This window comes from Chaetodon auriga, chromosome 8 (assembly GCF_051107435.1).
Source record: "Chaetodon auriga isolate fChaAug3 chromosome 8, fChaAug3.hap1, whole genome shotgun sequence".
NCBI classification, from domain to species: Eukaryota; Metazoa; Chordata; class Actinopteri; order Chaetodontiformes; family Chaetodontidae; genus Chaetodon; species Chaetodon auriga.
Genome location: NC_135081.1, coordinates 3,450,602 through 3,464,505, shown reverse-complemented (window position 1 = coordinate 3,464,505; position 13,904 = coordinate 3,450,602). Strand labels below are relative to the sequence as shown.

Genomic DNA, 13,904 nt, shown 5'->3' with positions numbered 1-13,904 from the left:
CTAAGATGCAGGATGGGTCAATTCTGTTCCAATGAAAGTGCATTGAAGGTTGTGAGCATGAACAGAGTGCAAACAGAACGGTGCATGCCCAAATTCATATGTCTCTCCATGTATCTCCTGGTATAAAGACAACGCAGAAAAGAGCAGAGGCCTTCAGTTACAGTGTGGACTAAAAAGCAGTAACACAAGCATATTAGTTGGAATGGATTGTTATAAATGTGAAGCAGAGCTGAAGGCAGACATTCAGACAATTTAACCATCTTTTGCTGAAAAACAACAACCAATCAATTTTCTCTCTTACACCAATTTCATTGGACTCCAGTGATTATGGGCCAAGGAATTTGCTAATTTCCTTTGTGAGAAAACAGCCCTTTGCTCTTTAAACAAGCTAATGGCATGGGCAAGCAGCCATACACAGGCATTAGGCCCAGCGCTGTAACAAATGGGAAAATATTTCTCCATTGTTCAGGAGGGCTGTTTGCTCACGTCTGCATGGCTCAACCACAGATACAGCAGAAACCATCATTTTGATTAGCAAGTGTTCATAAGATGTGTTCCTAACTGTAATACCCCACTTCTTGTTTCCACCTTCAGTTCTCTCTTACATTCAAATTCATTTGAAAAGAAAAACAAAGCTTGCACAGAACAATGAATTTGGCCACTACATTGTTCTCGAAATAATAAGACTTCAAGTCAAAAGTGACTTCATTGTCAACAAGTTTTTACGATGAACTGCTTGTTTCCGACAGACGGCATTTGTTTCTCTATACTGTCAGTTTCAGCTGTCTCATAAAGGAGACAGCAGGTGGTACAGTGACTGCTCACTGCCATGTGATGAGATAATAACTTCTGTGGTTCCTAGCAGCTTTCTTCTATATTCACTGATTATATGCTCATATATGAGACTAAATATAAAGGGGTAGTGGACTGGCTGCTGTTTCTATTTTAACCTCCTTTCTTTTCTCATTTGTTTTTTGTGTGTCCCCCTAAAGAGTATGCTGGCATGCTCTATTATTGCTATTGCAATTCGCATATCTGCTGTACTGCGTGCTTAGATCACCTATTCCCTATTTCTCGTTCAGTTCTGGCAAATGAATGTATTTTTGTCAGGATAGCAGAGGGTTACATTACACATGATTCTCAGCCACTGTTGCTATGGAGACGATGCCAGTCCGCTTAATGTTACTTGTTACAAAACCACATTTATTTCTAACTTATTAAGATTTTGTGTGTGTTCATCAAATTGCCCATTTTACACACACATAAAACTACTAGGGCTGTCAAAATTGGCCAAAAAAAAACAAAAAAACAAAAACAAAAACAGGTTCAAACCATTCAATGTATCTATTTTTGCACATTATGTCCATAAGAGGGAAAAACAATTCAGACACACTACTTGTATGTTATTTCAACATAAACAACATGTCTTTTAAAAAACTGCATACCTACAAATCAAAAAAGAACAAAATAATGTCCGATGCTGTGTTGGTCAATTATTTGCTTGTTTCATCTTGATATTCATTTGATTTTAAACCAAAGTGACGTGTGTAGAGTTTCCATTGTCCTGTTGGACCCTATGATTTCATGTTTTCATGTCCAAATGACTAATTGAGACAAATTTCCAGCTTTCACATCAGGGTACTGAATAAACCCACAAGCAGGACTCAGAGAATAGGGAATGCAAAATATTGCCAGTTTATTGTGCACACAGAAATTGAATGTTCAGGTTTTGAGCTGAGCCCGGCAGGCGTTGGAGACAGGTAGTGAGGATCAGAGGTAAGCAAAAATGGAGAGTGAGTTTGGCTGGCTTACGGCAGGGGGTACAGGTGTGGTATAGCTTGAGGCGGTCTGAGGCAGAGAGGGAGAAAACAGGCGCGTCAAAAATCATCCAAGAACACAGGAGAATCCAGCAGAGCAAAAATCTTATCAGGAATTTTCTAGAACATGCTCAGAGAGTCAGAGCCAACAGACAGTCTGGCGAAGACTGGAGTGAGGATCCAGAGTCTACGTATATTCTGTGGTGGTGATTGCTAAATGAGCCTCAGGTGTGCAGGTGGATAGGCAGGGGGAGGAACCCGGTAACCACGGCTAGCTCAGCACAGACACAACCAAGACACACAAGGGGAGCAAGACACAGGAACACAGGGAAGGGGAAAACATAGGAGTACAGGGGAAAAACACAGGCAGGCATAAAGCCTGGGGGGTCAGAGTCCTGACCCCAGTAATCAGTGAGAGCCCTGCAGCCTGCAGCCACCAAACGGGCTGCAGTGTAACCACTCAGGGTGTATGTGGCGTCAGGTTGTTATGGGATCCTTTCCATAATGCTGTCAGAGACAGACCTTTTTGTTAAAGAGTAAGATCCATTTGGATTAACCACAAATAACTGTTATATTGCTCTTGCCAAAGACACCAGACTTCATTTTTATCATCTTAAAACTTGAACAGACTTTCCCATTGAAGAAAACAAAACAAAAAACACGGTAATTAGTGGATAACGGAAACTCTGGTTTTGTGACTCCTGTCTCTCATGCAGTGCTGTCAGTGTGGCCGCCGCTTTTTTCATAATTAAAAATTACTTCTCAAAGTCAAATGTCTGGATTTTTTGCAATCCAATTATATATATGAATTTAGAATATTCATTGACATCCCTAAAACCCACACACACTTGTTTTACATTCCCTGTCATTTTACAGGAGCTTAAGGGCACATTGGAGGAGAGGCCATACACAGAATGCAGAATCTGCCAACCGTGGACATCATTTCAACCCTGCTCTTTCACCCATGTGCTTCAAATGCAAGACAGGAATTGGTACTCCCTCATCCTCAGCCTTCCAATGTAACATCAAAAACTGTAAGAGATTGTACAGGAGGATGTTACACAGCTATGCTATTGCTAATATATTAGACCGGTTTAGAGCAGCGTTCAATATTTATATCGCCATAAGATACCTTAAAGTAAGGAAGGGAGATGTGGTCCTGAGTGATGAACTAAGTGAAATTGATGTATTGAGGTGAAAATAGTTTGTTTTAGACACAAAGAGTGAAAATACCATAAGTGTAGGATAAATACCTGCACTTATTGCAAACAGCAGTGTGCGTAGGTTTCTGATCAAAACATTTTTTACCAAGCCAAAACAAAAACAGCACTGAAAATGACCATGTCGAAAATGATTTAGAATACCAAACAAACAGAAAACCAAACAAAGGATTCCAACCTTCAGGATCTAATTATTGCTGCATCGTCCCCCGTTGCTAACTTCAGCTGCTAGCCTCAGTCCACTTCAGTGTGACATTTAATTTGGCTCCCCAGATGGAAACAAGTGTCCCGACAAATATAATGGCCCTGTCTTTAGTGGGAGTTCTTCCTAGTTGTAATTAAGCTTTAGGCTAATTAATGACAACGTTTTCAATTACTTTACTTGACTTTAATTTAGAATTATTTCTCTACATTGGACAACTGCATAGAAAATATACTGTCAGGCATCAGAATGTCTATACAGTACTGTGTAAGTTGTTAAGAGATTTCAACAAGATTTAGTGAAAGTTCAGCTCAAAGAACAAGTGTTTAGTTTTCAGTTCCAAATCCAGTTGTGAAAAGTATTTCTTAACATTGCAATATCAAATATTTTTGACATTTCCCTGCACCTACAGCCTATGTAGGTGTTTATTTCTGTAAATTATTTACCATAAATCATTATTTTGCACTTTGTATACTGTACTTGAAGTAAACTGCAAACACCAAAGAGGTTTTCCAGCTTCAGTTGTGATTTTAGTTCCTTTGAATTGTAGCAGACTGTTATTCTGCATGTTCTACATCGCAAAGCTTAATTTCAAAACTGTTAAGCTACCTTAACAAAAAAAAAAGTCAATATCACAGTCTCATGGAGCTGGTTCAGGAGTCTTCATATATATCCTTGAACTATATATTTTACATTAAAGTTTCAAACATGATCTGTGAAACTGTCTATATTTCGTTATTTTAAGAACAATTTGCATTCAGAGAGAGATCTCTCAATGGATTGACAGTCTATGTCAATAAATGTTTTCTAACCACATGCTGTGCAGCTGCTGGCTCAGAGTACTGACACCCTTTTGTTCCAGTTCAGGCACTGCCTTTGACTGATGACTGATGATTGACACACATACTTTGTCAGCGTGTTTCCACAGTTTACTGTATCTTACAGTGTGATCGCACCACGTGAGTGAGTATGACAACACCGGTGTTTCACACTCCATGGGTAAATAAGGTGACTCAAAACCAGTGATGCAGTGCTCATTTTGTCCAACCAATATGAAGGATTAACTTTTCTAAATAATAATAAATCTATTTTGGGGCAGATCTAAAATGGTATTACCCCCAAATACAAACTGTTTAAATGTGCAGAGTTTGCTGGGTTTGCCACTTGTTCTGCCTCGCCTGCAGCTGCTTAGCTTGTTTCATTATGTCAAAGTGTAGCAAAACAACCCTGTAGCAATCATAATCCTGTAGTCTGTGGCAGTCTTTGGAAAATTCAAAAAAAAATTCCATTCCCGTGCTTTCAAAGACAGGTTTTCACACTTCAGAGATGGCTGACTTAGTAGCTGCGGGCGAGCGCCGGGAACCCACACAGCATCCACATTACAGAGGAGAAATAATGCAGTCCTCTGGACAGACGGCAAAAATATTTGCTTTGGAACTGCAGCAGGAGACACAGGGGGAAGTTCTTTAACCTTGATGTAATCGCCTGGAGTGACAGAGCTTCTCATATGTCTCTAAAGTGAATTGTGGATTAGTCTGCATTCTGATATGTGCAGAAGCTGTTTTCTGAAGGCTACGCATAGTCATCAGAAATATATAGTGCTTTGAGATTCTGCTTCTGGGCTGAAGCATTCAGGAGGACTTCAGTGCTGTAAACTGAAGCTTGTCATATAAATACATACTGTTAATGTGTGAGATGCAGAGTTATGAATAAAATGAACACATATGCACAGATTGCTTCTACTGTATGCAGAGCCTCCCTCTGGCTTTCACACATCTAATTATAGTTCAACTAATGTACAGTACACAGACACACATATGGTAACGGTAAATGGACTGATTTCTTTTAATATCATCACTCCAACCAATCAAAGAGCTCTACAACACAAGTCAGCATTCACACACACATTCATACACTGATGGCAGAGGCTACCATGCCATCAGAAGTTTTACAAATATATCCTGAGGAGGCGCTGGGATGCATCATCAGTGATGTAACCTGGGGTCATCAAGTGTTTCAGGTCTTTCGAAATCACACACTCTCACCGGGGTGACCCAGCTTCTCACTCTCACTCTCACACTCTCATCTGGGACTTGCATCCCAGCAGCAGTTGACCATAGAGCCTCCCTCAACCAAAACCACCTGGTGGCTTTTTCTGCGACGTCCGTGACAGACTTGATGGCCCTCTTTTTTGCCAATTTCACTACTCCAAGTTCAGTTAAGGGTTTGCAGAGTGATCGACCCGGCATCCCACCTCAATAGGAAGTTTCCCAGCCCTGTTTCCTACATTGCTCTGCCAACTGTTGATGATCATGTCTTGGCAGAGTGTTGCTGGGCCAATGTGGTCACGAAACCTCAGCTGCTTGCCCAGGTCAACTTTCAACTGCCAGTCAGCAGCTAAGGCAAGGAGGCCTGTTGCATATTTGGCTGAGGGGTGTGTCTCTCTCTGGCCCTGGCAAACGTGATGTTCTTCTTTAGGCGGTGGTGTTTGCTGGTGCTGATGGCTGACACTGCTGTCTCTGTAGCTGCTTTTCAGGACCTGATCATGCCTCCAGCAGTAACGGTCTTCTGCCAGGGCCTTCGGGCTGCTGCTGAGGATGTGTTCGAGCGACCTTCTTCCAGAGCAGAGGGCAAATGGATTCTGTAGTAGTCCGTCAGCAGGATGTTTTCCTTTCCACAGTCCCACTTTGTCCATGCTCCTTGTTGTCTCAGACCTACCATTCCGCTTGCTTTGGCTTTGCCTCCACTCCTGCTCGACCTTCATCTTGGACAAGCTGGCGTCTCTCTTTGCCCAGGGCTTTATGGATTTTGGTCCTGAGGAAGTAACTGAGACCAGCTCGGCATGTGACCACATGGGAAATTTTCCCACAAGCTCCCTCGGCCTCATCATAGACTCCACAACCTGAAGTGCATCGATGCTCTCCACTCCCTGCTTGTCCTGACCTTGATACCAGCTGCTGCCAATTTGGGTTTGTTCAGCTCTCTCTACAGAAGCATCTCTCGTCCATGACATCATAAACCCCTCTGTCAGACCACTGAAAGGGAGGTGCAGGATGTTGCTTTTGCTAGTGCTATACTGCTGAGGTTGAGGGCATGTTGGTAGACCCAGGATTTGAATCTTCCTGGTAGGCCTGAGTTGTCCACCTTCATGAACCATTCTTCAAGGTTGTCAGTGGTCTTTATGATGGAAGCAGAGTCTTTTAGGCTGACGTCAAAGATTTTCCCCGGATTCCTCACCAGCTGCTCAGTAACGGATGGAATGATCAAAATGCTCGCCCCTTCTTCAGCACCAGTGTGCTAGATTTACTGGGTGACCACATCCTTGCCCATGTGATGAGATTCTCTAGGCCTCAGAGGATCCATCTGTTGCCAGGTAGTGATGGTGTTGTTATGGTGAGATCATCCACAAAGGCTCTGATGGGAGGTTGTCACTCAGACTTGGTCTTAGGGCCCCTACACTCTGCCTCTGCTGAAGTGATAACTATTCATGTGCATGTCCTTACACACCGATGACATAGCATCTGGAGCAGTTTGGGGTTGAGGGTCCTGAGCCACATCCGCCCCACCATACATCACCCTCTGCTCATACCTGTAGATCATGTTGCCTCTTAATCCCCCTCACAGTCTGTGAAGCGTGCATATTGATCACATATCTATACGTGATTGGGGCCTTTAGCCTTGCTCCATTTGGACCAACAGGTCAAAAGACTGATAATGCTTGTGTTCTAGTATCACTGTGTCGCTATGTGGGTGGATAGTGCTGCTGCTGTGGCATGTCTCCCCACATCCTTTTTCGAGTAGAGTTAAACCCTGGTTTTGAGACAGCACTTTTCAAACACAGATTAGCGTTCAGCACAACACTACTGCTGGCTGAGTGCATTTCTATCAACCTGTCATCAAACAAATTCTCTCCTGAAGGTAAAAAAAAATCAAGCTGTCACAAAAAAATGCCTACATGTCATCCCAAAAGAAAAAGGTTTTTGATTCAAAAGGATGATTTATGTCACTATGGAAAAACAACCATTTATTTTTCACATTGGCTTACTAATGGCACTTTAATAGGCTGTAACTTTGCTCACAAAAAGGATGAAGTCAGTAATCATAAATTTGGAGGCAGGTGTGTGTTGTATTTTTGCGTGTGTGCGCACGTGTGTGTGTGTCTGTGTGTGCATGTGTGTGTGTGTGTGTGTCAATCCCAAAGCAACAAACAACAATAATAATAATAATGATAATAATCTTTCTCATCTGCTTTCTTGCCAAGGGAAATTTGATATGACTCTCATGCCTGAAGACCCACATCATCTTACCTTAGCATGAAGACTGAAAGCAGCTAGCCTGTCATCCAAATTTCAGCAGTGTCCAACTCCTCTGAAACTCAGTAATTACTACTAATTCATTCAAATGGAAACATTACAATTTGTGGTTACAGAGTGAAACTATTTTGTAACAAGGAAATCTGCCCCTCTGACCAGAACTGTGCAGCATCTCTGCAGGCTTCCTAGCAACTGCACAGGCAACCCCCCCAATATTAGCTACAATACTCTAACTCTGACATCTGATGACTATCACTTCTTCATCTTTCCCTGGGTCTGGTGTTCACAGACAGTTGATGTTTGCTGTATATTACAGACACCATAACATGACAATAATTTACACATAAAGGGGGATCAAATTCTCCTTTGGGTTCTTAAAGGGCTTGGGCCACCTGAGTTGATACACAATAAATGTAATGTTGCAAATTTCCCAGGACACTTGATACTGGCAAATGCCTATGATTGTTGACTGCAGCCCTTAAGTGAGAGAACATAAATGAACCAATGCAAGTGCAAAAAGTTTATCTGCAACTGGGTATCAATTTAAAGGTAACAACTTAAAAGTTGCTATTTACTCTGACATGTATTTGAATGATATCGGAAGCAGCCAGACTGTCATTCTCTCCTCAGAGCAGCAGATCGCCACGCACTGACGTAAACAGCTCTCAGCCTAATAGATCCCTCCCACTGCTGTTCAGCCTCCCAGTCTCAGAAGGAACACTGCTGCTCATCATGCAAAGCAGTCAGTATGCAGTCTTTTCCAAATGTTTTAGTGCTCTTACGTCCAATAGATGTGGCCATCTGTCGGCATCGGCCCGCTGCCCTCTCCCAGGTCTCATTATGTTGGCATGGTGCTGAATATCAAACCAATGCCATGCCGCCTGCTGGAGCAACCACTGAGCCATAGTATGCACTGGCACACACTGAGATACGCAGGTGTGCATGTAAGCATGTGAAACACACACACACACACACACTCATTTACTCATAGCTGTAAGGTCATTCAGTAGAAGAGCAAAGGCACACGTTTTTTGAACTTGAATAAGCAAAGTGGATCACTTTTCAGGGCTAATTTTTAAGGACCATACAAATAGTTTTGCTGTTTTTTATTTTGGAAATCACATTTACATTACATGCTGAGCTCCTCAGCGAGAGCAAAAAGTAGACATGAAAAGAAAAATATATTGTAAAAACATAAATAATTGGGATAAAAACATAACTAATGTGATTGTACTGTATAAAGATGAGGGTGATGTTTTTCAATATTTTTCTTACTGTGAACAAATCCTTTAAGAGCAAAGCCAACAAGCCATGTGGTCAAATCGTTCTGTCATGTTTTAACAGACCCGAGCGACTGCACTCAGACGCAGAGAGAGGGATTTAGTGAACAACAATCATTTTTAATTAACACCTCAATTAAATGTGCAAGAGATCCAGCAGAGGTCTTGTGAATGGAGCGACGAGAATCCAGTCTGTGTACTCATAACCAACGAACATCAGGTAGATTCAGGAGCAGGTGGCTGGAGACAAACCTGAAGCAGACCAAAAAAACACAGGAATCAGGAGGAGAGACAGAGAGACAGAGTTACTTCAGAGACTGGAGACTCAGTGTTACCATGTTGCATAATGGACGACGAAAGAGTACTGGATGGAGGGCTGGTTCTTAAATGCTGTTGGAGCAGGTCTTGATTGGAGATGAGTGTCCGGTGTGATCAGGAGGCGGGGTGAGCAGGAAGAGCAGACATGCTGACTATGTCCTTCCGTAACACACACCCACACACACACAGGCAGGGAGAGAGACATACACAGCACAAAAAAGAGGAAGGCAGGCTACTGACCTGAACACGTTCCCACGCATCAGTGTTTTATCAGTCATTGCGTTCTGTTTCTATTTACATTTTATACAGCATCCAAACTTTTTTGGAAACTGGGACGTAGATAACCTGCATGTTTGGCTTATACACATAAAAGCTTACACTTAAAAATAAAAACAACATTTCCAATTTCACCATTGTCAGACACTCCAAACTGCAGCCATCAATTTCATCATAACTCTGCTTGGATTGTATAACAGTGACAAAATGCTCTCTCCCTCGCTGTTTATGGCTTTCCATCGCTTTACAGTGAGTGTGGGGGAGACAAATGAATCTGTCCATTATCTGAGGCTCAGTGAGGGCCATCAAAGTTTGATTTATTTCTGCCAAAATGGTTAGCTGTCACTGTTTCAAAGCGCCATTTTCCCTGTCACTGTATGATTTTGCAGAGGTCACCAGGTAACACAGGACATGTGTTCTGTTTTGTACGCTGCTCACGCTCAGTCACAAGATCACTACTCTACTACGGAGAACTAGTCTCTTCCTGCAATCTTCTGCTGACTCCTGTAAGGTTGAAATGAAGCGCTGGTGGAAGTTCAGTCAGGAACACTATTCTTTTGCATGCTTAGACCCGGAGTTTATTCCTCATACCATCCTGCATTCACTCCTGTCACACATGCTCGCTCATTTCTAAAACTACTTTTGGACCAAAAAGCAGGACTGAGATACACGCTTGCAATAGTTCAAATGCAGATTAATTGAAAAGCTGTTGAGGTGGAGATCTGGGGAGCTGAGTCAGAATTCTGGTGGAGCAGGGCAGACAGAGAGCTGAGTAGCTGGCTGGAAGGCAGACTGACAAACACTGGAGGAAACAGGCACAGAGGCCACAGAGGGATCATGAACCTGGGGCAGAGGAAAAAACAGAATTCAGCAAGATTGAGGCAAACACAAGGAAAATACTGAGTGGATTTACACTTGCCCTCAACATTAGTACCATACTGGCAAACTAAATCTGGTAAAGCCTGGAGTGTTGAGGCGGGGTGTGTATACTGCAGCAGCTTGAGTTCATGGATTACAGGTGTGCAGGAAGGGGGAAAACGAAGCGCCGCACCCAGATAAACACACAGAAACACAGAGAGAGCACATACAGGGAGGGAACAGAAACATACAGGATTGAGGATTGAGGGACAGGTGCAGCTGGACCCTGACAACTCCGAGCATGTTAGGACACCTCTGGAGCTCTCTCTTATAGGAGATACTCCAGGACGCATTAGTTAAAGTTGATAAAATGCTTTTACTTCAAAGCTGCTCCGGGAAAATCATTGCAACTGACTAATGACCTTATGATGTCATAGACGTTTGTGACACAGGAGAAGTCAGCCTGTCTAAGACATGGTTGATGTAGTGAAAGGGTCTACTTTAACCCAAACTGGGGATGTAAGATAAACCAAAGCGTTTGCAATCAGAGCCAGACCTTATGGTATTTATTTAACATGAAAGAGCAACAGAAGTGAGTTTCACTTACGATTTTCTCTGAGAAAAATAAACCTGATTGTTTTGTTTAAGTCCATACCTTCCTGACAGAAGTCTAACAAAACATTTGTGGAAAGCAAAAAAGCAATCCAGCTAATAAAACTCTTTTCCTGTATTTAAATGGGAGTGTATCGTGTATATGACCGAGGATGCAGCTATTATAACAGCCCCACTGTGAGTGTGGAAAAGTGATACTGCAGCTTCACAGCGAACTGCAAGGTCAATTAATTGCTTCTTATTCAGGCCATCGATTCCATAAAGTGGTTTGGCTGAAAAGGCAATTTCAGAAACCGATCCTGACAGTTAACTTTGACTCAACCTTCGAGGCAATTTAGAACTGTTTAACATGCGTCAATAGGAAATATTTATCTTCATATATATTAATTGCATGATGCAAGAAATCAATATTTGTGACTTATCTTTTCCACCTCCTGTGTTTGTGTTTCAGAGACAAAGAAATCACAGGAGGCTGAAGCTCTGTCACTGACATTAACAGTGTCTCACTCTCTCCATATTTTATTCTTAAATATCTCTCGCCTCTTTTGTTCAGTTTCCTTGTCTTTAAGCGTGGAGCTGAAAGACAATCCCAGGAGTGATTTCAGACTATTAAAGCCGGGGAAGCTTTGCAGCAGATCTTGCTTTATCTCTCTAACTGTCTTCATGCATCTATTATTATTCTTAGACTGTAGCCCAGAACAGAGGACAGAGGAGGATAGCGCCCTCAGGTTACTTGTATAATCAGTCCAACAAAGACAGAGGGACCAGGGAGACCAAAGGAAGGCCTGTCTTAACTTACTCTCCTGGCAGGTCTCAGTATGGGTCTGTGTGTTATGAATGATTTACTGAGCAGGGGCTGAGTCAGTGGTCTGGGGCCTAAGGCAAACACAGGTACGGGGCCCTCCTTACCTGCTCCTCTAACCCTTTTCTCTTCCTGTTGTACCACATCTTTTCACAGCACGGTTGAATTGATCAACTGCAAATATTTCCTGGATCTCTCTTGTGCTTCATCTCTAAGAAGAGAAATGTGGTAACAGTGACTCAGGTAAGACAACACAATAAAGATATGCTCTACTCTGACAGCAAATTTATTTCTGGGCTGCATCCTGTGTCACAGATTTCAAGTTGAAGTATGTTTTGTCACTGTCACCATCATCATGAGCCGAAGATGCGCTGCCATCATCACCATTAGTGTTATCATTAGTGCATGAAGGAGCACCTGTTGTGCCAGCAGCAGGTTGCTCTTCAGCAGCAATGGAAGCAGCGTCTCGCTTTTTGTCATCCGTCTGCTCTGCTCAGATAAATGAATGTCATTTTTTGTTATGGAAACTCAACTACCACAGTGCTTCCCTTGGAATTGCCCCCTGCAGGTGTGCAGCAGCTGGAATAGTCCTGTTATCTGAACTACAAAGGTGGTCGCCTCCACAGAGAAAACAAGGCAGCGATAAATAAGGCTCAATCAGCAATTCTGTGACAACAGTGCACGTATGATAGTTTTGTGGTGTGAATCTTCACATGTGAGGCTCCAGAACAAAGCTCAGCAGGTTCATCTGCTGATGACGACAGTAAACTATTTCCAAGGTCAAGAATCAGCTTCCACGTTTAACTCATACACCAACACAGACCAGAGATGCGAAAACTGTTTTGTAGCTTGCTTCATCTATATCTAAGCTTTCGGTTCTACACATGTACTGTAGATAAATACGAAATGGAAATGTTACACCAGAATTCTGCCTTAAAGAGTGTGGGCCAGCCATATAGCTGCCTGTACGTTTTATTCTGGAGTATTTGAGCACATACTGTTTTCATCCTGCAGCCTGGAGAAAATTAAGTCATATTTTTGCTAAAGGTCAGTTTTGACTATTCAGAGAGGAAGCTGTACTTTCTGATGGCCCAGGAAGCAGCCAAGTTGGGTTTGCAGAGCTAGACGTCAAAAACTTCTACGACATGTAGAGCAATGGTTCAGACTCCGAACGAGCACTGGGAGAAGCATATATCAGTGACGAGACTAGAGTTGGAAATTTCCTTTAATGTCATCGACGTACAAACAAGCTGATATAGCAAAAGTCCTGACAAATCTGAAAAAGATCAGAGTGAGTGATTAAGACAGCAAGCAAGAGAAATGAAACTCAGCAGATTGTTATGTCTCTGCGGGCAGGCGTCTTGCCTTTCCTCTTATTTTCAGTTTCTGTTTCCACCACTACAATTCTCCTTTCCAGCTTCCATTCAAAGTCCTACACTTAATTACAAAGATGATGACTCTGAGTTCTTGTTTCTCAACACAAAGCCGTTGTCTTTTAATCTGGTGTCAGTCTAACTTTCCCTAATCTTCGGGACTGTTGAAAAATCAGAATCTGTTTTTTTCTCATCACGTATCACCAGGATGTCTCACCCTATGATACAGTATATTAAAACAGGTGGGTGAATGAATTTCCATTTCATGAAATAGATTCTGCTCATGAGAGAGATGAGTGCTGAATTAGTGGTTTCATTTGGCTGAGATTTTAGATTTAGGGAAATGTGCGACTGTGCAACCTCCTTACCTGAGATTAACTGATGAAGTGCAGAGAGTGGCTGAGTATTTAAGAGGAGAGTCAAGTGCATGTGTGTCTGTGATTGTGTCACTTTGTGAAGCTCATATTATGAGTGTTACGACCTGCAGGGGACCAGAGGAATGACCTTAAGCAACAGCAGGCAGATGACGCCAATGGTTATGAATCAAAGCCATCCGCTACAAATGGACAGTACTGCCTCATATTGATTTTTAGAGAGGTTTAAATACATCCAGGACGGGTTTTTGGACACATACATACATATCTGCCCCTTCATTTTCTGAACCAAACTAAAATTCCCTCATTATGTGGTTGTTTAAACTTGCCATTAGTTCCAAGAGATAATCTGTGGGGAAAAAAAATACTTCATGACTGATACTGAAATAGACGATTTAGCCATTTCTGAGAGGTTTTGCTTAGATGTGGCACACACAAAGGATGAGCGGTACACTGCTT

General features: G+C 42.4%; 1 pseudogene; it reads right to left on the bottom strand.

Annotated features, from left to right (window-relative positions):
* Positions 1-5,457: 5,457 nt before the first annotated feature.
* LOC143324319 (uncharacterized) lies at positions 5,458-6,839 on the bottom strand (annotated as a pseudogene).
* Positions 6,840-13,904: the final 7,065 nt, after the last annotated feature.